The sequence below is a fragment of the Manacus candei genome, unplaced genomic scaffold, assembly GCF_025592945.1.
Source record: "Manacus candei isolate 608988 ecotype Guabito, Panama unplaced genomic scaffold, ASM2559294v1 h1tg000014l, whole genome shotgun sequence".
NCBI classification, from domain to species: Eukaryota; Metazoa; Chordata; class Aves; order Passeriformes; family Pipridae; genus Manacus; species Manacus candei.
This window is the reverse complement of record NW_026138062.1, coordinates 34,441,045-34,466,664: the sequence shown is the minus strand read 5'-3', so window position 1 is coordinate 34,466,664 and position 25,620 is coordinate 34,441,045. Positions and strand designations below refer to the sequence as shown.

Here is a 25,620-nt window from a genome sequence, read left to right as displayed (position 1 = left end):
GCAGCCCAATTTCAGAAATGTGCCCAGTGCCATTCTGGGGGCAGTCTGTGTTCCACTGAGTGCTCGTGTCTCATGTTAGAGCTGCAATCTGAATTCACATGGGAAATGGAAGTCATGGCTTGCTGGTCAGACTGCATGTGGCCAATCACGCGAAGATGAAAGTAAAGACAGTAATTATTCTGCAACTGGTGTTTAATGTATTGTTCACAGGAGTTCCATGATGTCTTCTGGGGCTCCCTGCTGCTGTGGAGCTCTTTGCTAACTGAGGAAAGCTGGGCAGTACCTAGAATATAAGGGCTGCCAAAACAGACCTTGCTGCCCAAAGATGCCTCATACCTACACGGCTGCATGTGCCACAAATCCCTAAAAATCACAGATACCATTTCCTGAAGAAATCAAAGTAAAAATTCTATTTTAAATATTCTAGAGGTACAATAAAGTACATTATTCTTAAGAAATCACTTTAGTTTGTAAATACTAATACTAGAAAAGGAAAAAAAATCACACAGAGGACCACTTCTTACTTCTGTTACATTGCAATGAGATAGGGCCTGGGTAAGACCTCTGCTACATTTACTCCTGACAAATCACACAAAAATTACCAATTGCAAAATATTTTGAAAAAAAAAATCATCCAAAGAATTGCTCTGAAATTATGACTTTTTTCAACCAATCTTACTTGTATTTTTATTTAAAATCATATATGATGATCAATCTACCAAAGCATTTGGAGAATTTTATAGTATTGATTAACTATGAACTACCTTCTAATTATATCACCTTTCTATTTAACACCATGAGGGTCACATTAGCTTTACAAAACTTTGCAAAAATTGCTCTTGAAAAATATATCCAAACTCACAAATACCATATCAGCTTGACTCCCCAAGTTCATTCCACTTTAAACAAATTATCAGATCACCAGCCTTTATTGACCTGGTGTTCAATTAAATATAGTTAATGATTGGTATGAAGATGATGGATCATTCATATTCCTGTTTCTGTTTTCTTTTGATATATATTACCGGAGTTAGAAAAACTTTTCTCAGCTGAAGAGAGGTCATGTTTTGGGTAAGTTCTTCATGAAGTAGATGAGGATCTAGCCTGCAAGGCTCCCTCTATCTCATCATACTAAGATGAGAAGAAAGACATGGGATATAAGGTTTGGGCTATAGTATAAAGAGCATTTATAAACTGCACAGAGACTCTTCAAAAGGCACTCCACCCAGCTGGAGAAAAGAAACAATCGTACTGGAACACAGAAGAGGAAAAGCTTAACCACTTAACTGTAGCACTAAAGAGGATGCACTGGGTACTGATAAAATGCAGAAATGCAAGAACAATCTGTGAGCCAAGTGCAGTGCCACAGATCCTGCGCAATTGCATGTGGTCTGTGAATAAAAGCTCTGCTGCAGAGTTGAGCGCTCCCCCTTCCTCAGAAGGCCCTTGGTGACACTAACTAATGTTTCTGGAGGGAGTCACTGATGGGAAAACTCAACAAGACCAATATCACAAATCAAAGTAAATTTGGGTTTCACAAATCTAAATCCTCTGTGGATTTGACCACTATCATAATTAAAAGCAGGTCTCAACCTTTACACTAAAGAAACTGCAAATCTGTTTGCTTTGAATCCTGCCTGCATGATTCTGCACAGTGACTCTCAGTGCACCCCCTCATCTCCCTCCTTAGAGGTAAGAGATGATGTGTATCTTGCCTGGCAAAGCAGTAAAGTGCAAATTCTTTACCAGAGAAATGACCAATGGACTTGGGCAAGTGTGCACCTCCCAAGTCCATTCAGGGCTAACACAGATTATACACTCCTAGCTGAGCCTCAGACTGCTTTGGGTAAAGCCCATCCATTTAATCCAAATCATCTTCAGTTTTATCAGGAAAAAGATCAGATATGTGGAATGAAAAAGTGCATTTTGAAGCAATAAATTGCAGGTCTCTTTTTTGCTTGCTCAAGCTATTTATATTGTTTCTTGAAAGATGGCATACAACAGGTTTGAGTCATTGCTGAACAGCTGAATTATAAAAATTACTAATCTGAGGGCTAATTGCACTGGTGGTTTATTATGTCAAGTGGTATTAGACATGTGGGGTTTATTTGTTGCCTGATGCAAACAAGAATGATTTTTCCTAGCACCACCCACTCATACCTTGTACTTACTGCTACTAGGGACTTAAAACAAAAGCTGCAGTAAGAAAATTTTAAATATTCTTACTGTAATCTATTGCTTGAGGGGCTAATGCTGCTGAACACAGAAAGCTTTGTAAAGCACTGTGTGTAATGAAGGATGAGCTACAAGAACAAAACTGAAGGAACAATACCATTATCACAAATTGCAAACTTCTTCAGAGTGATGCTTGGCAGTAGATTACAGGCTGTCTGTGACTTCCTTTCTGCAGCTGTGAGACGTTTGCCATCAGAATATGCAACCTTAAATTAAAGGGCAGAAAGAAAGTTGAGAAACACAAGGAAATGTATATCATAAAGGCATGTACACTGTGCATAGGAGATTGGTTTCCTGTCCCCAGTGTTGTACTTTCCCCACTCAAATTCCTCTTTAATTCACTTCTTCTGCAAAGGATTTAGGTGCTAATCTGTCAATGAAAACTTTTTTTTAATATATTCATAAATAACTTTTTTTTTTTTCAAAAGCAACATAAAAATCTATGCAGCAGTCAGATAGGATGGCCTTTTCTCCAGGGAATACCACATCTCTCAGAGAGTTATTCTTCCATTTCTTTCACCAATACCCTCTCCTGTTTGTCTGTAGCCTGAGGTTTTGGTCTTTGTTGGACTTTCAGAGGTGTTGAATTCCCACTAGAGCTGCTGATACTGAGTGAGATTTTCAGGAAGGAGCTTTGAAAGTTCAGTGGATTATCTCAGTGATAATAGAAGGAAATGCTGGCATTTCATCTCCTAAATTCATCGATTTCAGCAGAGATCTGGAAATTTCTGAGCAAATGTTGGAAGTGCTGAAATAACCAGGGGAAAAACTGCTCCAAGTATTCAGTAGTAGAGGAAAGAGTATCCCAAAGAGTGTGGGGTAGTTTCAGCCAGGCTGTACTTCTATCTAGATGCTCAAATCCCTTTGACACTCCAGGTCACTGGCCTCATTTCTCCATGATGCTGCACCTGCTTTAAATTGCTCTCCTCAGGCAAAATGATCATAAAACCAGAATAGTTAAGAGCTGACTCTGCCTCTGTGGGCGAGAAACAGGCATAATGGATCCTACATGTCCCATATCAGCTGGGGCTTTCTTCTGCTCTGTGATGCTTGGCTAAAGACCATCTTAATACAGTGCTACAGCCTCTTTTCTACAGTGCAAAAATAAAGGTGCTGGGGATGACCTCACGGTTTCCGGGACCTCATTCTGTCCTACTCAGAAAAGCACATTAAAACACATAGCACAGAGCTGCTAGGAGTTGGTGGGAATTATCTGCATGCACTGCAGAGTCATGGGAAAAAGCAAGGTTTCTTACAGGAATGAGAAATCCTTTATACTAGGGTGGTTATGGAGGGCCTCAGAGAAGCTGCTACGCTGGCTGAATAACTGTAATGGGTGCTCTGCAACTGCTGAGCACTTCTTTCCCACTCTTACTCACATTGCTTGGGGAAAATGGTGAGAATGTTAGTGCCCTCAGGTGCCTGGTGTGTGTAGCTGTTAACAGAGAGAGAAATCAGCCCTTAGTCCCCAAAGTATTTGGGATTTATTGAACATGTTAAGCTCAAAATCTTGTTATGGACAAAAAGGAAACACACCGTGTAGAGCTAAGAATCTACTGTTAGCATAATTGAAATCTAAATGATCTAAATCAAAGAATTCTTATTAATCCAGATCTAATTATTACAGAAAAGGAAGGAAAAAAAAGCAAAGAATACTACTACAGAAAAATTTTCAATAACAACAATACAGCTAAAATTGTTATATTCACTCCTAGTTTATGGCCCTTCTTCCAGTGTTTTCCAACCCCTTCCACTGCCGTTCTGGGTGCTTAAATTGATGGCTACAGACCACGGGGATGGGGGGGCAACAGCACCCCTGAGTACCTTGTCAGGTTGATGGCTTCTTCTTTCCCCCATAGAAGCCAATTGGGATAATTTGTATAAGTTTGCCAGTTTGGTTCACACCTTAATTTGCCACTCTGCATGGCAACTAAATCTACATATACAGTAACTTTTACTTTTATTAGATACTTGTTCTTTGCTCTGTTTGCTACCCCTGAAATGTGCTTTGTGCAGCTCTCAGATCCTCATCTTTTTAACTGACCATGGATGAGTCATTTCCAGCCCTGAGCTCTGCCCTTTTTCTTATCATCCTGTGCCTGTACGCTATGTGCTGTGCCTCGACATTCAAGGCCTCTGCTATCATGCCCACCCTGCCTTCCTCTGTACCACCTCATTGTGTAGAAATGAAGGCTTCATTCTGCATGGAAGAGCTCTTTGTTGCTACTGGCAATGTAAACATCACAGTTATAGCCAGCAAAAACAAGCAAAAGGAAAACTAATCAAGCATAGCTGCCTGATCATTAGGATAAAAAAAGGCAGATACAGCTATCCATGCTTAAAACAAAGCTCTAGGCAGGTAAAGAAAAGTTCAGACAAGAAAAAGCTTGATGAACTTCAGCCCTGAGACCTTGTAACGCAGCACTTTATATAAGGGCCCATTATGAACAGTGGCAGTGCCCTGGTTATAGGGCCATGGGTGCTGGTACTTGAAATGTTTAAGCCTCTCAGGAAAGCTTAACACTTGTGACTCATTCCTTCTCCTCGGCTGGATGGTGCTTTGTGACAAATGGGCAAGCTCTTTAGCATGTGGACACTCGTTTTCTGCCATGATCTGCTGCCTCCAGCCTTACTGGAAAGACAATTATTCTTGTGGTTAATACCAGACTCACTTCCTTGGCTGTTTCCCTTTTCACCTGGCTGGTTCCATGACACTGGCTCACCTATCTCTCCTTGCTAATGTCAGCCTCTGCTCCCTGTGGTGGCATCTGGGACCCCAAAGCATGTGCTGTGATCACTGTAGGCATTTCCATGTGAACTACACCCACAGCCATCCCATCCCCAACTGAGGCTCCTTGGAGGCCAAGCACACTAAAGAGAGCTCAGATCACACATGGAGTGGAAAGACCCCCCTATTCCTTGCAGACAAATGGAGTGGGGACTGGAAGAGGGGGCTACAACTTCAGAGTAGAAAGGCCCTTGCAAACTGTGGCTAGGAAAAGTTAGAGAAGGAAATAAAAAATAACAAAAATGGGAGCTGAGCTACTTTGACACCATCACTCTGTGTTGGCCTTTTCCCAGCAAAAGCTGACCATCAGGACCAGTCAGCTGCACAAACAGCTGTATCCCACACATATATATAGTAACAGCCAGCTAACAATAATATATTAAGAATCTTATGGTTATACACTGAAGAACCCAGGAAATCTTTTCAGGATGAAAATGTGTTAGCAGTATAAAAAAAAAATCCAAAGAGGAAGGAATAAGAAGTAGACTAATCATTAAAGTGCTGAAGGTGTAGAAAAGACAAGAAAAAAAGCAGATTTTTTACTAGCAGAAAATGTAGTTAAGGAACACAAATGAGAAAAGGTTATTATCTTCTCATCCATTGATTTGCATTTTTAAAGCATCTAGCTCAAAATTTTCTCAGTGCTTGAATGCAGGAGTGAGGACAGCACCACTGGAGATCTTGAGGTGGAAATACAAGTGCCCAGGAGGTCTAGACAACAGCAGAAGAGATAATAAAGAAGTAAAGGCCTCTAGGACAGTCTCAGCTCAGGTCAGACTAACTCTTCTGGAATGCGTACCGAAATGGCAGCAAAGGAGGTTAAAAAAATTCTGATCCAAATATTGCATTTAAAAATTCATGGGACCTTCATCACTAGCTGAGGTCAGACATTATGCAGGTGAAAAAAAGGCTTCTGGGAACCTCTGGCAATGTGTGTTAGAGCTTAGAATATGATCTTTTATTCACGTTACTTGCAGAAACCTGTCTCAGTAAAACCCAACACTCAGAGGGGCTGGCTGAAACACAAATATTTCCCCTTCTCAGCTGGTCATGTAATTCTGGGTGACAGAATTTGCAAGTGTTGTGTTGGCAAAGCAGAAATTGCCGAATTCTATGGGATCACTCCAGGTCTCAGGAGTTGGCAGTCAGCTGTGCTGTGCCTGAGAGCTGGACTTTCTAATACTTCATGCTGGGAATGTTGGAAGTATTTTTGGGCACAACCGGTTAAGTGCACCTTGTGCTTCTGTCCATGGCTACCTGTGGAACAGCCAGGTCACGTTTGTGGGGTGGGAAGAGAAGCTCTATTCAGCCCTTTCTGAGGGATGCTGGCAGTGAGAAGGGACTTGAACAGCAGGGAGGGAAGCACTCTGCTGAAGACAAAAATAAGTATTGAAAGAGAAGGTAATTATGAAGCTAAACTAGTAGGAGTGATCTGGGCCTGTGCTGTGCTGTCTTGGAAAACTTTCAAAGCCTTTTTTAAGCAATTGGCATGAAGCTTTCTGCTGGCTATAAAAATGTCTTCTGAGAATCATCTCCCATTTGTACTTTTACAATTCATGCTTTTAATGTTGAAAGTGCAGGCTTGCTTGACAGCCTGAGATAATGGACCAGGCAACATCTATTCTTACCCTGCAAGTGTCATCCCTTCCTCAGAGAGAAGTGTCTTGGGGTGAAAAAGCAGGTCTGTTCCTAGGGCTGTTCCCACCCTTTGCATTGCTGCTGACAGGTATGAAATGAATCTCTGAATGTGATATCTGTTGAGATGGAGCTGCCCGTGGCCAACAAGCGAATTTCACACTGATGCAGTAAGGTTAGATAACTATCCTTCGTGGCTGGGTTGAAGCCACAGCCATGACCATAAGGGGACAAATATTTTCACTGGGAAAGCATTGTGTGTATGGTACCCTTTACACAAGTTTCTGTTCCACTGAAGCAGATGGGAGTTCAGCATGCTAACGAGAGCTCCTCTGAATAAAGATGGATTTCAGTGCCTAGTTCAGTACATCTGAAATTGGAAATCTAGCTATAGAAGACTAGAGACTTCATCTTCTATTTATTTCTTGATGCTTTGCATCACTTAGAATTTGGAAAGTTGTCTTCCTGAGTCACCACTAGAACTATCTTCATCCCAGAGCTGAGGAAGAGAGTCATGCTCTAGCGCCCTCCACGCTGGCACTGCAGCATGAGCACAGGGCTTCCCTGTACTGCAGCAGTCCCAGGGTATTGAGTTGACACCTGAGACAGCTGAAAATATATTGGAGCAGGCCTGAGGCTCTGCTCAACTTCAGTGATCTTTTTAGGTAGCTAGGCTCCTTCTGTGCTCAGTGGAGAAGGAGCAGGACAGTAAGTCAGACCTGTGCTCTGGCTCAGTCACAGGGGGTGCTGGTGTTTCTCCATTCCCGATAGCAGGGCTCTAATCAGACATGCTGACTGACTGAGTCGCCTAAAACTGTGGTGTCAGCATCCTTCCTGTGCACCCAGGTGTGCTCTTGTGCCAAGCCCAGCTTGAGTAATCCAGACCTCTATATTCCATTAGCAGTCCTTTTAAGCTCTCCAATCTTCTCTTTTGAATGTACTGTATTTTTAATACTGCAAACATGAGTGTGTAATTCAGTGCATATGTTTTGGGAGTGGGGAGTCTATGAGAATGCCAAGCAAATCAATAAAGGTTTAGCACATCATTATTCATTGTTGCGATGCCATGAGGCATTTATGTACACCCTTTAGTGGGGAGAGAAAAAAAAGAGGAAAGCTGTTATATGTGTAGTAGAATTTGATTTGAGAGGAAGAGTTTACATCTGAATTGCATGAAGTCTATTAAAATTTTGGTCTTCTTCAGACTAATAGGATTATGCCATTCCCAAACTGATTGTTTCCAAGCAACGATGCAGATCCTAGTATGTGTTTGCTTATCTCTTTAGTTTGCTGCTAAACCAGAGAAGCTTCCAAAGATAGCTGCAAAACTGATGATATCAGGTGTTATACATAATTTCAAGACATTGTTTTGAAAAGGTGGTCCATTTATCTTCTCTTTGGAAGCTGAAAGAGTACATAGGGACTTACATACAGCAACGGGCAAGTGATTTATATTTAATTTTTTTAATAAAGGAAATGACCTGCACTGTCACCAGCACAGCATGCTCCAGTATGTAATTTTCATTTGTACACAAACACTTTACTGTGTTCAGGGGGAACTGCTTTTTCTGAGAAACAAATCCTAAGTGATAACTACGAACAGCACCACAAGCCTTCAGAAATTGAGATTCCGCAAGGCTTCTCAAATGCCCTCAAGCGTGGCCATCTAAAAGGACCAAATCTTCCCTGCTTTACTAATTAAAAGCTGCCTTCATGTATTATAAAGGAATGCACAGCTATATAGCCTGTATACTAAATAATAAATAGCCAGTTGCAAATGACGTTGACATTTTATATTAAGAACTGTCCAAATTGTGTGGAGACTTTGAAAGGTGCATTAAGAGGAGATTAGACTATTTTCTCTCTTTTCTGGATGGTTTTATATTTGATGACATCATGGGATAAATATGATTTGGGAATCCATGTTTACTCTTCTGGCATTCAAAAAGGCTTTTTAAGGAACTCTGTTGCTAAATGTCATTAATGCTTTTTCTTTATTGTAAGAAAATTGTGCATTTATACATCATTTAATGTGAAGAAATGGCTTTATAGAGTTCTCTGACAGCTGCATAAAGAATATAGTGCAGCTCTGTGGATATCTGAATTTCCACAGAAGGCAATTGATCATCTCAGAAGAGAAACACACAAGCTATTTATTGGTGTAAAGCAAGAAAGCACAGAGTGTAGGACTGGAAGTGAAAAATAGTATTATTGGTAGAAATTTTAGAAGGAATTTATTGTGGCAGAATGTAATTACCCAACTGGATGGAGTGCTGTGATTTATGTTTGTGCCCATGTAAAGCTCTTTGAGATGATTAATAACCGGCTCAATCCTTTATACTCATAACAACACTTCTGGCACAATAGCACTGTAATGATCTGTCACTCCAGCTGTTGTGTTATTGGCTATATAGGACCCCTGCATTAGGCAAGCATGGAGTCTTGTAGCTGGTGAACAGGCAGATGCAGCTCCCTTAGTATTTGCATTGCAGTATTACCAGAGATCTCATAAGGGCTCAGAGCCTGGTAGGCTAGACACTGAGCAGTACTTGAAATGAAAGATGGCTTTCTCTTTCGGAGTTCACAATTTAATTATGTGATAGGAATCAATAGGCAGATAGAGCAGAAAAGGAGGACTGCATCATAGCAGTTGTTGCACTTCATATAATAAACACCAGCCAGACTCCATCATCTGTCTGCATCTCTTCCAAGACACACTATTTGATGGAAAATGAAATTATCTTGTGTACAAGTTGAAGGCAGATAATTTCTTCTCATTTGTACATCAGCAGCAGCCAAAAATCAACTGAGATTGTACTGTTCAGAGTTTGTCTGCCCAATAAGTTGCAATCAAGATAAGTAAAATATAAGAGAGAGCCCCTGAAAACATCATGTATGATGTGATGGTATGCCCCTTAGTCTGGCTCCCTGGCTTTTTGAAGGAAGTAGGGCAGTGAGGAAAAGGCAGCGAGGCTGGAACATTTTCTGTTTAATGGTGCACAATGACTAAAGAAAAAACAAAGTGAGAGAGATGATGTACAGAAGTGATGTTATGATGAAGGAGAGGGAAGCAGAGATTGATATAAGGAGAGTGAGACTTTGCAGGGGATTGTGAGAAGCCTATGAGCAGAGATTGACTGTCCGAAGGGAAATTAACAGAGTGTCTGATAGCCTTTGAAGACTGTTTCTTGCACTTGTTTAAGCCAATCCAGCTGCCTTGGCCCTGGAGCTGGCACTTCCCATGCTGAACAATGGGACTTGACATTTACAAGCAAAATTACATGGTTTTTGAAAGAAGTGATAATGTGTTCAGTATTTCCACCATGGCAGTGAAAGAAAATAATACTTGTCACATAAAGGAAATATATAGAAGAAGAAGAAGCAGGAAAAATTTTACTGTAAAATTAATATTTTTGTATAAAATCTCCACGGTCAAATTTGACCTCTCTGACAATGAAAAGAGAAAACAGTTATATTGAAAGCACCTGGATTTACACCAGCGTCACTGAGGAAAATTTGACTGATGTTCGTTCCCTCGGGAAGGCTGTAGTTTTGAGCAACTGTGTGGTTAGAACAGTCCAGAACCAGTTTTATTTTGTCCATGACTTTGGCCACTGCTTCCTCTCTTGGCTGAAGTCCACACTGCTCTATCTCTCTACCTTATTTTTGGGTTCCACCTGTGCTGAGATCTCCTCCCTCCTCCTCCTCCTCCTTTGCGAAAATGCCAGGCTCTGAGATATGCAGTAAAAAAAACCCAAAAAACCCAAAAGAAACCCCAAAAAACAACCAAACCAAAACGGAAAGAAAACTGACAACCAATTTCACATTGCCCTTTTCAAAAGGGCATGACAAGTTATGGAAAACACAGTGGAGTACTGGCGATAAACATGCAGCAGCAAGGAAAGACATGTCTCGCCAAGCCTGCTGCCCCTCCCGGACGGCTGCCAGGCGAGCTCCGCGGGGACAGGGGAGGCAATCTCGGGGGTCCGCCGGGCGGGCAGCCCCGCTCCCGGCCTGCCAGTCCCTTTCCCGGCCTGCCTGTCCCGCTCCCGGCCTGCCAATCCCTTTCCCGGCCTGCCTGTCCCGTTCCCGGCCTGCCTGTCCCTTTCCCGGCCTGCCTGTCCCGCTCCCGGCCTGCCCTCCCAGCGCGCCCTGTCCATGGTGCTGAGCGGCGGCGGCCTTCGCTCCTCGCCCCTTGCCCGCGCAGTCGACAGGGGAAGCATTTTCCCTTCAGATTCCCTAGACTTCTGCCTTGAGTTGCTGCTGCCCCCGCGGTCCAACAGATGTTTGCCAGCCTGGATTTTCCTTTTTTAGCCACCCTAAGAAGGCAGGGAGATTAATTAATTAAAGCCAGGGTCCCCGTAAGTGAATTGGCTCCCCAGCGCGCTCAGGGGGCTCTCTCACTTTCCCTAGTTGTGTCTTCAGGTCCTTGCATAGGAAAGAGCATTAGAACAAGACTGAAAACACCTTCTGCTTTGATTTGTTTATGTGTTTACTTTTAATTTTTAGGATAACTACAGAAATAATGAGAAACAGCAGGGAATGGGAAACTGATTGAGATTGATTGTTTCATGTATTTGGCTTGTGATGACCTTTGGGGAAAGTGGGTATTTAATTTTTACTGATGTTGTAAAGGCACAGACAAAGTCCTGACCTTTCTGATCCGGGGTGACCACTACGAGCATCCTACTGAGAATTAATTACAATTGCCTGGAGTGGCTCCAAGCAGTATTTATCAGAGCACTGTAAATGTGGTAAAAGTGATTGGTATGCCTAGGAGAAGCCATTCCATTTTGCTTGCTGTGATATCTAAGAGAAGCTCAAACTTGTCCATTTGTTGTTTTGTTTTGCTGTTCATTAACTAGACTGAAATAGGAACTCCAGGGCAAGCATTTCCCATCATTCTGCTCTCCACACAGATACTTTTGTATTAGATTAGGGCACAACAGATAGAACCAGACAGAACAAAAATCAAACATCTCCCCAAGAGACAGGACATGGTGCAATTCTGTGACTGTACAAAGCACAATACAACAGCTTCTTCTAGTAGCCTCCTATAAATGTAAAGTGGAAGTGAACAGAAGACTCAACACAAGAGCTCTGTACAAGGAAGTACTGAAAACTCAAGGTGTGCTATGATGCATTGTACTTCAGCATTCAGCACAAAACTGGAACTATTAGTCACACAGAAGCTTGAAGTCCTTTTCCCCAAAGATCAGCCTAAAAATGGAAGATCAATTATATGTTAAAAGTTTAAGCAGAAATATTTTCTATGAGATAGGATGATTTTGTCAGATGTTCTTCCAAAAGAACTGGAATTTAATAAGAATGTTTAAATACAAATTGTAAAACCATCGATTTTATTTTTTGAGAATGATTTAATTAGGAATGAGAATGAAAAAGCCAGAAATGTGGATTAACCTAAAATGGAAAGGGCAGCCAAGTTACAGCAGATGGCTTTTTCTTGTTCTTTAAGTGCCTTCTAATGAGGAAAATATGCTATGTAATGACAGTTGCTTCTAAACTGACTTTTTTTTTTCTTTTCTGGGTGGGGGAGTGTGTGTGAGATGTGGTTTCCCATGCAGCATTGTTTGAATAAGGAGAATAAAAAAGACATAGCTGCAGACAGTCTGTATTGAACTGTTTTTGTCCCGGAGCTCTGGAGCTCAGTTTGATGTATGATAGGAAAGACAGCCATCTCCCATTCCAGCTAAAACCAAATGAGTAAATAGCCTTTATTTCTCCTTTCTGCCTTGCCTCTCTGAGCATCCACATTTTATGGAGGCTCTGCCACTCTCTTTCTCCCATAGAGCCTCCCAATAGCCCTTTCTATGGGTTGACCAAAATTTCTTAATTCTGACAGGTTTTTGTTTTTTCTTAGTGTGATTGTTGCTATTTCCCTCCAGCATCAATTAAGAATTTCTCTTCTAATGCTGTTATTCAAACAACAGATTTTCCTACAACTGAAAAGCTACTGCTAAGATTTACTTAAAATCTCCCCCTCGTTCTGTTTTTTGATTCCTTCCCACCCGAAATGGCGTTGAGGTGGGGGGAGGGAGCGGAAGAAAACAGAGAGTGAGCCTATTCTATATGACATATGCTTGATTTCCCAGCAAGCTTTAATTACCACTGGGAGTTAGCACTCCTGTTCCTTTTGACACAGCGAGCACTCAGAGTGCAGTGCAACGCCTCTTGCCTATTCCAGTTTGCATGCACACGGCTAAGATTTGATTGCGCATTGGGGCACATGTATATGAATTGTATATGAGAATGCAGACTGCAGGCATCTCCCCTGAAGACTGTAGGCATCCATGCAGCTTTCAGGCAGACTTAAGACACACAAAAAATGATACTTTTCATGCTCTTTTCATGTAAGGTTTCATCCTGCAAAGAAATGAGCGTGCTGATCCAGAAAGTAGAGGTGGAACTTTTAAACCCCCATGTAGCTCAGCAAAAAGGTCCTTCAATAAAGCAAGGGCAAGGGAGCTTTGCAGGACTGAGCTCATGACTGATATTGGAAGGGACTTGTGCTTCATGCTTCATGGGTACAAAAGTCTAATTGGAGACAACAGGAAGCTTAGGATACAGTGTACAAGATGGAAACCTCTCACGGTGATTGCTCTTCAACTTTGCATAATGACATGAGCATTGTGCTTTGAGGAAGAGCATGATTTCTCTTGTTTTTGAATCTAAAACATAGCTAAACTGTATTAGCTCTAGCCAAAAAGAATAAAAGCTAGAGAATTTGCATGTTGAAGCTATGTTGTTAAGGACAATAAAGAGTAAGCATCAAAAAAGTAATCCAATAGATACAGCACTCTCAAACTTCATTACAAAGGAAGATTGTAATTTTCAAGATCAATCAAAGTGATGTTGACCCTCAGTCATGTAAGCAAACACTCAAATTCAAATTTTTTACTGATGCTCAAAATCTGAGGATGTTCTATGAGTGAAAATCCAAATTTTGCCTACCTGATATCCAAAATGCCCAGCTTTCACTGTCAATTCTGAAATATAATTTTGTGTCCCTTGTGCAAATATAAGTGTTCCATACTTGATACAAGAGATAAGTAATCAAATTTAATATAAACATGAATTTTAAGGAAATGTTTAACTTTAGCTGCCTCGGTATAGATAGAGGTTTTTAACATTGCTATGATGGTCTTTTAAGAAGGAGGAGAAGATTGCTTGGAAAGCAGTAATCAGATAATAGTTATCAAAGGTTCACTGCTACAATGAAAAACGGTTGGCTGAGGCTCTCCAGGGATGTGTCTTGAGTTTGGCAATGTTTTGTATTCACTTCAGTGACCTGGATGATGAAGTAGAAAGTATGTTTAGACCATTTGCAGATGTCTCAAACCTGGTGGAGTAGCAATCAAAGTGATCCTGACAAATGGGACAGCTGGCCAAAAAAAATAGGATGAACTTACTTCAAAGAGGAGAATGCAAGGTCTGCACTTAATCTGTAAAAATCAAGTGCATTAACAGAGAATGGGAAACAGCTGACTAGGCAGAAGTTTTGCTGAAAAAGATGTTGAGGTTACAGTGACTCACAAGTGGGATATGTATCAACAATGTCATACTATTACAGTAAAAGCAAACATGCAGCTTTCCTATTGAGTGCTGTGTGTCTAGTTCTGTGCAGTGAAGTTCAGCAAATATGGAGGCAATCGAAAAGAAGAAAAGGAAAATGATCAGAGAATTAGAAAACATGTCTAATGAGGCAAGAATGAAAAAGGTAGGGGTTTAATTTATTGAATGAATGACTGGAGAGACATGAGAAGCTTTCAAATAATCACAGGTTGTAATCTGTTCTCCACATCTATTGTGGATATCAAGAGAAAAGAATGTGCTAAATTTACCTAATGGAAGAGTTACATTAGACATTAGTAAAGAGTTTGTGACAACAGACACTAGGCAAGAATGTAGGAGGAAATTGTGAAATTCTCTGCTTTAGATTAAATACCTTAAAATAATCAAGCAGATATCAGCCCATAACCATATATCTCTCATTTATGCAGACTTCACACAGAAGGGTGGATTAAGATATCTCTTGGTGTCATTTTGCTCCCATTTTCCATGTCTCTATCATTACTATCCCAATTTAATTTTAGTGTGAACTTTTCTATTTGCAGTCAGTTTACATATATTTTTGAAAGCTGGTTTCAATAAAAATCCATCTCACCTCTGAGATTCATGCATTTAATTTTCTTCTGGTGCTTTACAACCTTTATCTCCAGACCTTAATCTCAGCTTCTTCCACTCTGGGACATCAGATGCCAAGTCCATTGGGTAAGCCTAACTGGTGATCCAGCGGTGTTTAGCAGCCGGGATCAGGGAGTTGGAGAGGGGCATCTCAGCTGGAAAATAGGCTTCTTTGTCCAGCTACTGAAAGATGGTCTCACTGGCCTTGTGCCACTCTCCAGCCATATAACAGGATATAACAGTGCACTTGTCACAGGACTCCTAAGGGGAAGCCCTGTACAATAGGCCAGGGAAAGTTCAGAAGCACTTTGTGCTCATTGTTGTGCAAACCTGTACACACATTTGGTCCCTGCCATCTAAATGGCTGTGCAGAGAAACTGATTTCAGTGAGGCAGACACTAAAGTCAGTAATCAAGATGTTCCCATGACAGCTTTATTCTGATGAGTTATGCATACCTGCATGGTTGGAAGAGTAGGATACTTTCATATTTTTTATATTTTTCTTAATTTTTTACTGTATGCCCCATGGTTTTTTGCTATGTGATATGCCTCCTTACAATTCCAGAAGCATATTTTTTATTGGCACCCACTATGACTTTTATAACTGAATAAAAAGAAGAAAAATAATTTAATGTAACTAACCCTTTCATCAGAGCCATCTCCTTCCCTTACCCTACATTACATCCCGCACTGCAGCTAATGTCTGTTCAAAGAGGTGGGATGCTGCTGGGATATTCCAAGATCTTCAGCAAGGTTGGGTTTGAAGTTTTTGGATGTGTCATTCAAAGTACCTTCATATCTAAGGCAAATCACAGAGGTTCAAATATAAGCCAAAGTCATGTCGGTCAGATAGCTTACCTTCAAGCTCTGGTTGTGTCTAACTGTTCCCCTGCCTTTCCCAAAGCAGGAGATGTTAATCGAGTATAACACCGAGGCACTCTCTCTTTTCTATTGATGAGAAGAGAGATTTCTAAAGGGACATAAGGGAGCTAGATGATAGCCTCTTGCTGAAAGTCAGTGGGAAATGGATGGTTGCAATCTGTGTTGGTAAACTTTACACCTGATACTACAAGAGAGACAGACAATTCAGGTGGAGTGAGGCTACCAATAACTACTGGACATCAGGCTGGGAGCAGTGCAACATAGTTATCATGAATCTTTCAATATCTATGTCTGTTTATGGGCTCAGTAGAGTGGGACAGCAGCTAGGGACTTCCGAGAACTCAGCTGCATAAATCCTCAGGCACTGAACAACATGTTGCTATTCCTTACCCTTTTATTTTTATCCAGGAAAGCCTGTTTTTACCTATATAAGAGATTTTTTTTCCCCTTGACGTTATACCTCTGTTATGATTGATGGTCATAATACAACGAGGCACAGAAGTTTAGGAAAGGACTGCTGGGTCTGTAGAAAGCATATGGCTACAGTCAATCCAGACAGGAGAAATAAAATTCAGCTCATTCTTAGCTGACGGAAAAGCGTTTGGTATGGTATGCTTTGAAACATTTCATACAGTCTGGTTTGCAGAAACTCAACTATTCTCCCCTCCCCTGCCCTCGCCTCTGGCTCTTGATTCTTACCTTGATCCCATCAGTCTTAGTTGTGCCCTGCACTGCACTAAATCAACAGTGTATAACTAACTACAGCTTTCTGTACATAATTTTTTAATCTCTCCTGGAACTTGAAATCATGTCTTTCCTGTGTTTATTTTTTATAAAGGGAGCTTGTTCAACTGGCAATGCTGTAAAATCATTAAGCAACTATGTCCACTCCTGCTATAGATCATCAGTCCTTGCTTCATAGGATGTCCTGCTACAGTGCCCTCCCAAAATGTCAGAGCCAGCAAGCAAAAACAAGCACTTTGCATAGCAAATAGCTTTTATGACTTACAGTTAATGGACCTTACTATTAATTGGCAGAATTACAACTCCTGTTTAGTTGATGAAAGTAGCTGTCTTGAAAAGTTATTAGGCTTCCTTTTGTTTTTGGTTCCCTGCATTTTTTTTTTCTTGAGATTGATTACACAGTGACACGGAACTTATATTGAATGCTTCCTTTGAGGATCTACTTGCATCTTGGTTTCATATTTTTCGCTAGTCTTTCAGTATTCCAGCAATCCAGGTATATTAGAGGAAAACAATAAAAAACCCACAAAATAGTTAGTAGTCTCAGGAAAATATTCCTGAAAAATATGAGTAGCATGGTAATATCAATATTGAAAATATTGAAAATATCAGGATTGAAAATATGAATAGTATGAGAAGCACGTACACAGCCTTATCAAGGCTAAATAGTTTTGTGATTATGGAAAATAAATAAACTCTATTAACAGAGATGTAGAAATGCATAAAGCATCTGAGGTTGTGCAATGCCTGTATCTGCTAGCTGTCCTAAACCAGTCACCTCAGCCAAAACATGGTTCCCCTTTCTGTGGGGTGTGGCTGTGACTGGAGGGAAAGCAATTTATTTCAAAAGCTGATTCAGCAAGAAACTCTGCAGGGGCCCATCAATGTACCATTAATAATCAGAGATGCTGTAATGATTATTGCTTGCATTGTAAATCATTTGTGTAACACTATTTATTTTAGCATTATTCAGCAATTTTGTGTTTCCTGAAAGATAAAAAGGTTTCCTTATCATGAAATATGCTCCTCAGCAGGAGCCAACAAGCTGTATAACAGCCTTTCAAAAATATTATTTCTTCTTATGCTGTACCTTTTTTTTGGTGAAATTAACTATTCAAGAAAAGGAGGCTCTTATAAATTTGATCTAAACCAGTGATATTATAAGCAGAGACTAAGAAAATATCATGCTCACTTCTAGTAACTCATCTTGGCTTCGGTCTCCAATGACCCTCCCTTTTCATTACTCTCTGAAGTCTGATTCTTCCTCCAAGTGAAACTAATAGAAGATCAATCCTGGACATCTCTTGGTATGCCAGTCCAAACCTGTATCTGCTGCCTTTAGAGGGCTTTTCTGAAGCATGATTTAACTAAAAAATAATATTGGTTCAGAAAAAAAGCTGATTCCATTATTCCTTGCATTTAATTTAACCACCTTTTTTTTTCTTTTAATGAAAACTCAATACGGATTCAATGCAAATTGTTTGGCAGATTTGCTTTATTTGCAAATTCAAAGGCAAGGTCAAAACAGCAGTAATAAAGCTGTGCCTGAGTTCCATTTTTTACGAGATGTACATATTATTAAAAATAGCATTTAAAATGTCATGAATACAGAGGAGAAAAACGAAAGCTAAAAATGAATCCAGGAGCCTGGGAAGCAGCTGGAATTAAATAAATGTTAATTAATACCTTGCATCACACAGGCTACTTACTTGTATAGATGGAGCGGAAAAAAAAGTACTGGTAGAGATAGGTCTGTTTGAAACTAATATTTTTCAAGCTCAAGATCCCATTTTCAGCATAAAAAGAGCACCACTGAATGAGTATGAATGCAGCTGTATTTTAACAATACCAGGTCCTTTCCCCTCTCTTTTATTTTACAGTCTCTGAAGAGACTCTCTTGCTGCATATGTGTTTTAGAGAAAATACTCTCAATTTGAATAGAGAACAACTTTTTCTCAAAACCTAGAGACTATTTTCCTCTTAGGATTTTTGTCACACTGAGCCCGTATGCTGAGTAAAAAGCCTGTTGCTTCCTTCTTTTAGGGTTATGTTGCTTAATGACTTCTTTTCTGTTTGCTTTGCTAGTGATCATAAAACTGTCACCATCTGCACTTCAAAGCTGGCTTGCTGCTTTTCGCCACGAACCTTGAGTGATTACAGCCGTGGTTCTCAGCTGTTCCTTCTTACCACGACTGATATTAGTATCTTAAATACAAATAATTTTTCTGAAAATTACAGCAATACTGCATATTATTTCTGTGAAAAGGAGGTGCTCCTGAACCCGCAACTTTGCTGTGAGGCAAAATGTGGATAACTGGGTAGTGATAGTGGTAAAACCGAGTTCAGTAAATGTTTGGTTGCCAAAGATGATTGACTTGAGATGGCGTTCAATAACCTCTACTTTCAGCTGTGATTATCTATTGACTAAATGATATTCATTCAATATTATTTCACAGCTCCAGACACCACTGCCCCACCACCCGTGAGAGTCCAAGTGTCTTGAGTGGAGCAGCCTGAGCCTCCGAGGATATGGACAAGCTGCTGAGCTGGTTAGATTGGCTGCTCATCATCACAGTGGGCTCTACTACCTAGTGCTCTTCTCTAGAGCATCATTCCAAGCCATGATCACTGTGGAGCTCCTGAGCTGTCTGTTCCAAACAAAGGCCAAGCAAGCCTCCATTGATCTGGACAGCCTGCTGACCTGGGCAGGGCAGCTGGTCATGATCTCTGTGAACTTGCTGGATTTGGGTGTACTGCGTTCGTTATCATTATTTATTGGAGAACCCCGAGCCATTAAAGTTGGCTTGGCAATTGTTCTACCAACCCTAGCCCTCCAAAATCTCATTCATATGATAAAGTCTCACTTACTTTTTTTTCTAAAGGCTTTGCAGAAAATAACAAAAGCCCCCGCCATGGGGATAACCGCAAAGGATGCGAACCCGCGCCAAGCAGGAAAGGGCACATTGTTGGGGCTGGGTCAGCAGCTGCATCCCTCGCCAAGCACCTGCCCTGCGGTAGGGCGCCTGTCGGTATAAACGTGAGTCTCTCGGGGGCCTGGATGACCGGGAGTTGGATTCAGCAGGAATTGGGTCGCAAGGGCAAGCAAAGGGCAGCGGGGGTGGATGCCTGGGGAATGAGGGCAGAGGTGCCTCTTCTTGCGAGCAGAAAAGGGGTCGGGAGGCGGCTGGGTGAGAGCACAGACCCCACGAGCAACGTGGGGGAGAGGCCAGATGGCCCTGGGGGCTGCGCGGGACTGGGGACCGCTGTCCTGCCGCCGGGGCCGGGCGGGGAAGGGGAAAGAGGCGGCTGGTCACTAGAGGAACGTGGGTCTCGGAGCCCGAGGACAGCCCCCGCACACCGGCGTCTCGGGCCACCGAGCGGCGACAGCCAGGCCAGAGCTGGGCTGGGCTGGAGGGGAGGGAACGACGGGCACGGCCGAGCCGGGCAGCGGGAGGGAGGAATGAGGGCAGGAGCGAACTGCCCTCCCCCGCGCTCGGCCACTCGCGAGCCCCAGGTAGGGGTCACTGATTGACAGATGTCCCCGCCCTCCCGGCGTTCCCATTGGACACTCTTCACGTCAATCAGCGAGCGGCGCGGCCAAATCCTGGTTCCCATTGGCGGATCTCGCCCCGCCCCCCGCGGCACGGGCCATAAGGGCTGTGAGGGGGCGGGGCCCGCGGCCGGGGGGGGCGGAGCGGCGGCGGCTTAGCCCGCGAAGGCGGTGGCGGCCGGAGCGGCGGAACGGCAGCGGCTGGAGCGGGATCGGGATGGGACGGAGCGCGGCGCCAGGTGGGTGCGGGGCTTTCCTCCCGCGGCCGCCGCGGAGGGAGGGAGGGAGGAAGGAAGGGCAGCCGGCGGCTTTCGGAGGGTCTTTCCCCGCCCGTGAGGGGCGCGGACGGGGAGCAGCCGCTTTTTAGCGGTCTCCCGCCGGCGGGGATAATCCCGACGCTGCCCTGCGGGAAGCCCCTTTCTCCTGCCGGCCGCGGCGGGGGCGGCGGTGGGTCACTCCGGGGCTGCCGGCTGTGCTCCGCTGGCCGGGCTGGGCTGCCCGTCCTGGGGCCCTCCCGCCTCAGCTTTGTTCGAGCCCTCCCGCCGGCCTCGGCCCCTCGCCGGAGCCGCGGGCGCGTCCCTCTTCCCCCGCCGGTCGGGGTGGAGGCTGTGGAACCCCTGTGCGTGGGGCCGGGGACAGGCCCCCGGACTGTGCCCCGCAGCCTCGGGGCGCTCCGGCCGGGCTGGAGCGGGAACGCGGTGCCCATTCCCGGGAGCCGCCAACCGGGGGCTCATTCCCCGCTCGTGTTCGCCCCCCACGAGTGACCCCGTGACATCGGCAGGGCTTTCTGATGTCCGGCGGTCTTCAAGTGCTTAAAAATAATCGTCTTTGGCTTTGAAGGGCACTGGGAGTCCTTGACAGCTCGGGAACTTTTAAACCCTTCCCCTCCCACCCCCGGTGGTTTTTTGTGGGTTAATTGTTTTTTCGACTTGCTTCTGAAGTAAATGTGTCGCTGAGAAGAAGCTAGGAGTCTGAGTGAGTGCAGGCGTGTGAAGACAGGGATTTATCTCGGCTGAATGTCTAACACTGACCTAAAAGCAGTTAAGAAATGCTTTATTTATTCTTTTTCTTCTCGTTTCTGATTCAGTTCAGTAATCGCTGCAGATAACAGGAGAAGGGCTGATAGTTTTAGGTTGAGCAGCAGTCTGTGAAGTGGGGCCAGTAGTTGAGTGATGGGTTATTGGATGCAGTTGTGAGGTTCCTTGATAGAAAACACTTCAAAGCACAAATGGTTTAGTTTGTGTGCTGCTTGTGCAGGAATGGGAAAATGCTGTCTAGCTGTGGTTCTTTTGCCTCTTTTGTAAACTGCAGGGAATAAGGGGAACATATTCCTATTAGAAAAAGATGGGGGCAAATTGTGAAAGCAGCCAGGAACTTGAAGAGACTTTAAATCTGGGGACGAGGAGGTTTGTTTTGTCTTGCTTATTGTGCAAGACTGGCCCATTTTTTTTTTTTTGGTCCTTCTTTTTAAAACTTTACATAAGGAATCAAAAAATGTTACATTTATAGCAGACAGATCGTTGTTTTGACTTTGCCTGATACAATATTTTCCATAAGCTAATGAGTGTACTTGAAGAAAGGAATGAAGTAATGCAATAAGACTGCAGTTCTTATCCTCCAGCATGCTGTACCACACCACAGTGATCTGTAGTTCAGGTGGTAAATTATTGGCCTCCAATATATGGAGGCTGATGTGATATGGAATAATTATATTAGACTAGTGCTCAATCTGGAAACATGTTAGATTGAAGTTACAGCTTAGAGTACTTGCAAACTTAAAGGATTCAAGATTCAACCCTGTATTTGAGCCATGGAATTGAGCTTTGTTGTTATGTTACAGCTTTTTGCCTTTAAGTTCTCATCAGAAGAAAATATGCTAAGATGGAAGGACAGTTATCTGCTCACAAGCCCTAAGTCATTCTTACTCAGTAAGAATGCGGCTTTCACTAAGTCCTTCCGAAAGAATTAGGATGTTTTATCTGCAGCTCTTCAATTGAGACCAGGACCAGACTATGTTCCCTTGAATGATGTGGGAACTGGATTTGTTTCCAGCTGAATTTTGGGGATGAGTTGTGCGAAGCAAACTTTTTCGGTCCCTTGCTGGAAGATTGCTTTTGTGTTTATATAGCTAGCAGCAGGATGAATGGAGTTATTAGGCAGTGAACACAGAGGTTTTGTTGTACATGAAATAATATATAATTGAGCCAGTGCTCTTCTCATTTTCCATGGCTATTTTCTTCAAATAAAGAGAAAATATAAAACATTTTTTTAATCAGATACTGAAACAATAGTCTTGATTATACACAATAGTTACTGAAATTGAATGGTCTTTGTTAATCTTCCCATTTGTCCGTGCAAGTATTAAAAAATGAGTTTACATGTCAGAAATAGAATCAGTCGTGCTTAAAAAAGGTATTTTCATAGCAGGAATAAGTTATTGAGGCTTCTTGTTTGATTTAGATGGTACAACACATGACATTTGGTAGTTAATAACAGCATAAACCTGCTTTGTTTTTCAGTGTATGCCTTGTCTGTACAAAATGCCTCAAAGGATTATGATTTTAGGAGTAGCAATATAAACTCCTTAAGGATCAGCTGCTCTTTGGTATCCCTACTTCAGCTTAGGTTTATTTACATTATTCTTCAGTGAGAAGGTACATGCCATATATTTTTCTGAAATAAGAATAATAGTGTCTGTGGGCAATATTCCTGTATGGAGGAAAGAGGAAGAAAAGCCATAGTGTGACAGATGATAGGAATACTATTTTGGAGTTTCTCATACAGCGATTAGAAGGACAGGGTTTCTGAGAACCTAACCAAACTAGAGCAGATACTTTGGTGAAGAATTCTTGAAGAGCTAATGGTAGCTGAGTGTTTCAGTCACTGTATCAGTCTCACCTGGACAGCTTTCATGCCTTTGCAAGTCTTGCTTTTTTGATTAAACTTCCTGCATGGATAGTCACATCTTAGTGGACTCTTTGTTCTTTTCAACAGCCTTCTAGAGCTCTCTTGACTGCTTTTCCTGAGGAAGGAGCAAGAAATATTGTTGCGGTTAATTGCAGTCTGCTCTTGCAGGCCTGTCTTTAGTTGGTGTGTATTTAATGTTTCTTGTAACTGAGCTTGAATCTGATACAGGTTGTATAATGCAGACCTTTTTGGACTTTTTAATTCAAATGTGGTGTGTTATCTTCCTGATTCATGTGTGGCTCCAATTAAAATTTTTGGACTTGTAGTCATTACTGTGACTTATTTTTTTTTTATTTTATTTGTGCTTGCATTGGATGCTGAGCTACAGGCTGTGTATCATGAATTACACTACTGAACAGGCTATGTGTGTCCAGTGGGTTATGATATGAAGATTTGTTAATTACTTCAGTAATGGAAAGATAGTAGCATACAGTACTGATGGGGAGCAATTGGTTTTATCAAGCTCATTTCGTAGTTCTCTAACATTAATGCCCTTCAGTATATGGAGTATATGGAGTATATGGAGATCATTGGAGATCATTGATAGGATCAGATTACAAATGTCTTCCACTGTTGTATATAACTGTACTTTGCCTTCAGAAACTCCCCTGCACAAGGAATATGATGGGTCGCAGGCTGACTGCTTATTCTCTTAAAAGAAAAGATAAAAAGGTACAGGGTGAATGATAACTTCCACGTGTGGAGTACTCGCATCCAGAATACCTGTAATCTAAGAAAAATCAGTGTCTCGACTAAGAGTTAAATTGAGGCATCTTGAGCCTTAGTACTTACATTCTCTTCTTAGTCTGCCTTTAGAGGTAATAATGAAAATAACCTGAAGCTATGCCAGGTTTATTTGTTCAAGTTCAACCAAGTGCTTTCCTTCACATTTAACTGTTATTTAGATCTAAGTGTTCAGAAGCCAACCCGTGGTAAAGGCTGTTGAAATGTTGCACTGGGGTGTGGGTTTTTTTACCTGGAAAAGTGCTGTTGTTTTTCACCCCTCTTTTGAAAACTTGAGTAACTGAAATATTTTCAGCTACTGATAGATGTAATTTCTTTGTCTGCCAAAAGGGGACACAAAATATTTGGGAAGAAATTAAGAAATTTGTTTGTAGAAACAGCTGGAGCTCAAAATGGAAGTATTTGTTCTGATTTAGGCTGTAAACTTGGAATTCATCTTGTTTGATTTCTTTATTTTTGGCAGGTGAGATAGTTGAAGGCTTGTTAGTATGGTGAGCATTTGTTGGCTTTGCTTGGTTGTTCTTTTTTGAAAAAATCTGACGTTGTGTTGAGGATTTATAGGTGTCTTGAATTTCAACACATTGTGAATTAGTTTTTTCTTTCACATACTGAAGAATTCTGCCATTAAGATGATGTTAATTTCTGGGTTTAGAATTGATCCAGAATGTTTGGTTTTGGTGTTTTTTTTGGTGGACCTCTCTGTTTAGCAGTATTTTAGTTACTCCTTTTGGAGATTCTTGGAGCTCCTTCCTACCTGTTAGTGACGAATATAATGTCTTTATTCTAATGGAGTGTCAGTATCTGTTCAGAATTCATGTTTTACAGTCATCATAATTGATATAAATAGAAGTAGCCTATGCTAAGGCAGTTGTACCTTGCATTATTTTAGGTTGACTTAAATGTATTTTTCTTCAGGAGAAGAAAACACCTGAAATTTTAAAATGTTGTGCACAGAATTACAGGCTGGCTTTTTTTTCTCTCTAGTTCCATAGATCAAAAATCTATTTTACTCTTTCTTTGTCATGACCTTTTATTCTACATCCCTGTTGTGGAAATATGCCTGTTGCAGAAACTATAGAAAAATTTCTTGAGCTAAAACTCTATTGAGCAATATTCATTTACCCAGCAGCATGCACAAATAAATTTACTTAAAGTAAAAATATTTATTACCTTGAAGTTCAAAGGAGACAGACTTTTTGGAGGCTTACGCAGGGGTTATGTTTCCTCTTACGCTGGTATAAAAGCAGAGGAAGTTCAGGTTGGGCGTTAGGAAAAAAGTTCTTCACCAAGAGTGGTGGTAAAACACAGGGAAGGGTTTCTGACCCCAAACCTGTCATGGTTTGAGAAGCATTCAGACTAGTTTCTTAGGTACCTGGCTTAACCTTTAGGTTGCCTTATGTGGAGTCGGGAGTTGAACTTGATGATAGTCGTGGGTCTCTTCCAACTCAGGATAATCTATAATTCTATAATAGATAAAAGGTATAATATAATAGTATTTTAGAGGGCTTGAGTTTTCACTGACTGTTTAGAAGATAGCGTGTGAAAAAATATTTCCTTTTGCTCTTGATACACTCATAGAAACTAAAAGTGAAAAAACACCTCATGGGTGAGGACTGAAAAGCATGTATAATCTCATAAAAAGTGTTTTATTCAAGTGTGGTTGCCAGGGCCAAGAGAGCATAATGTTAAGGCTGCGTGTAAAGGACAGTGAGTATAAGTTGTGAATTACTGGAACTCTGCCCTATTTATAAATGGAGAACATTATACAAAATGTGACCATCAGGACTTTTTCCATGGATTGGTTAACTGGTTGTCTGCTTGTCACTTGCTGTGGAGTGAGATACAGTTGACAGAGCTTTTGGTAGGATAT

The 25,620-nt window shown here is 41.8% G+C and overlaps 1 protein-coding gene across 3 annotated transcripts in view; it reads left to right on the top strand.

Annotated features, from left to right (window-relative positions):
* The first annotated feature begins 20,185 nt into the window (after nt 1-20,185).
* WASF3 (WASP family member 3) overlaps nt 20,186-25,620 on the top strand; it is a 70,701-nt gene continuing 65,266 nt past the window's right edge. For all 3 annotated transcript variants that reach the window (XM_051779043.1, XM_051779042.1, XM_051779041.1), the window contains exon 1: nt 20,186-20,278. The gene's annotated coding sequence lies outside the window, so the exon portion shown is untranslated. The remainder of the gene's footprint in view (nt 20,279-25,620) is intronic.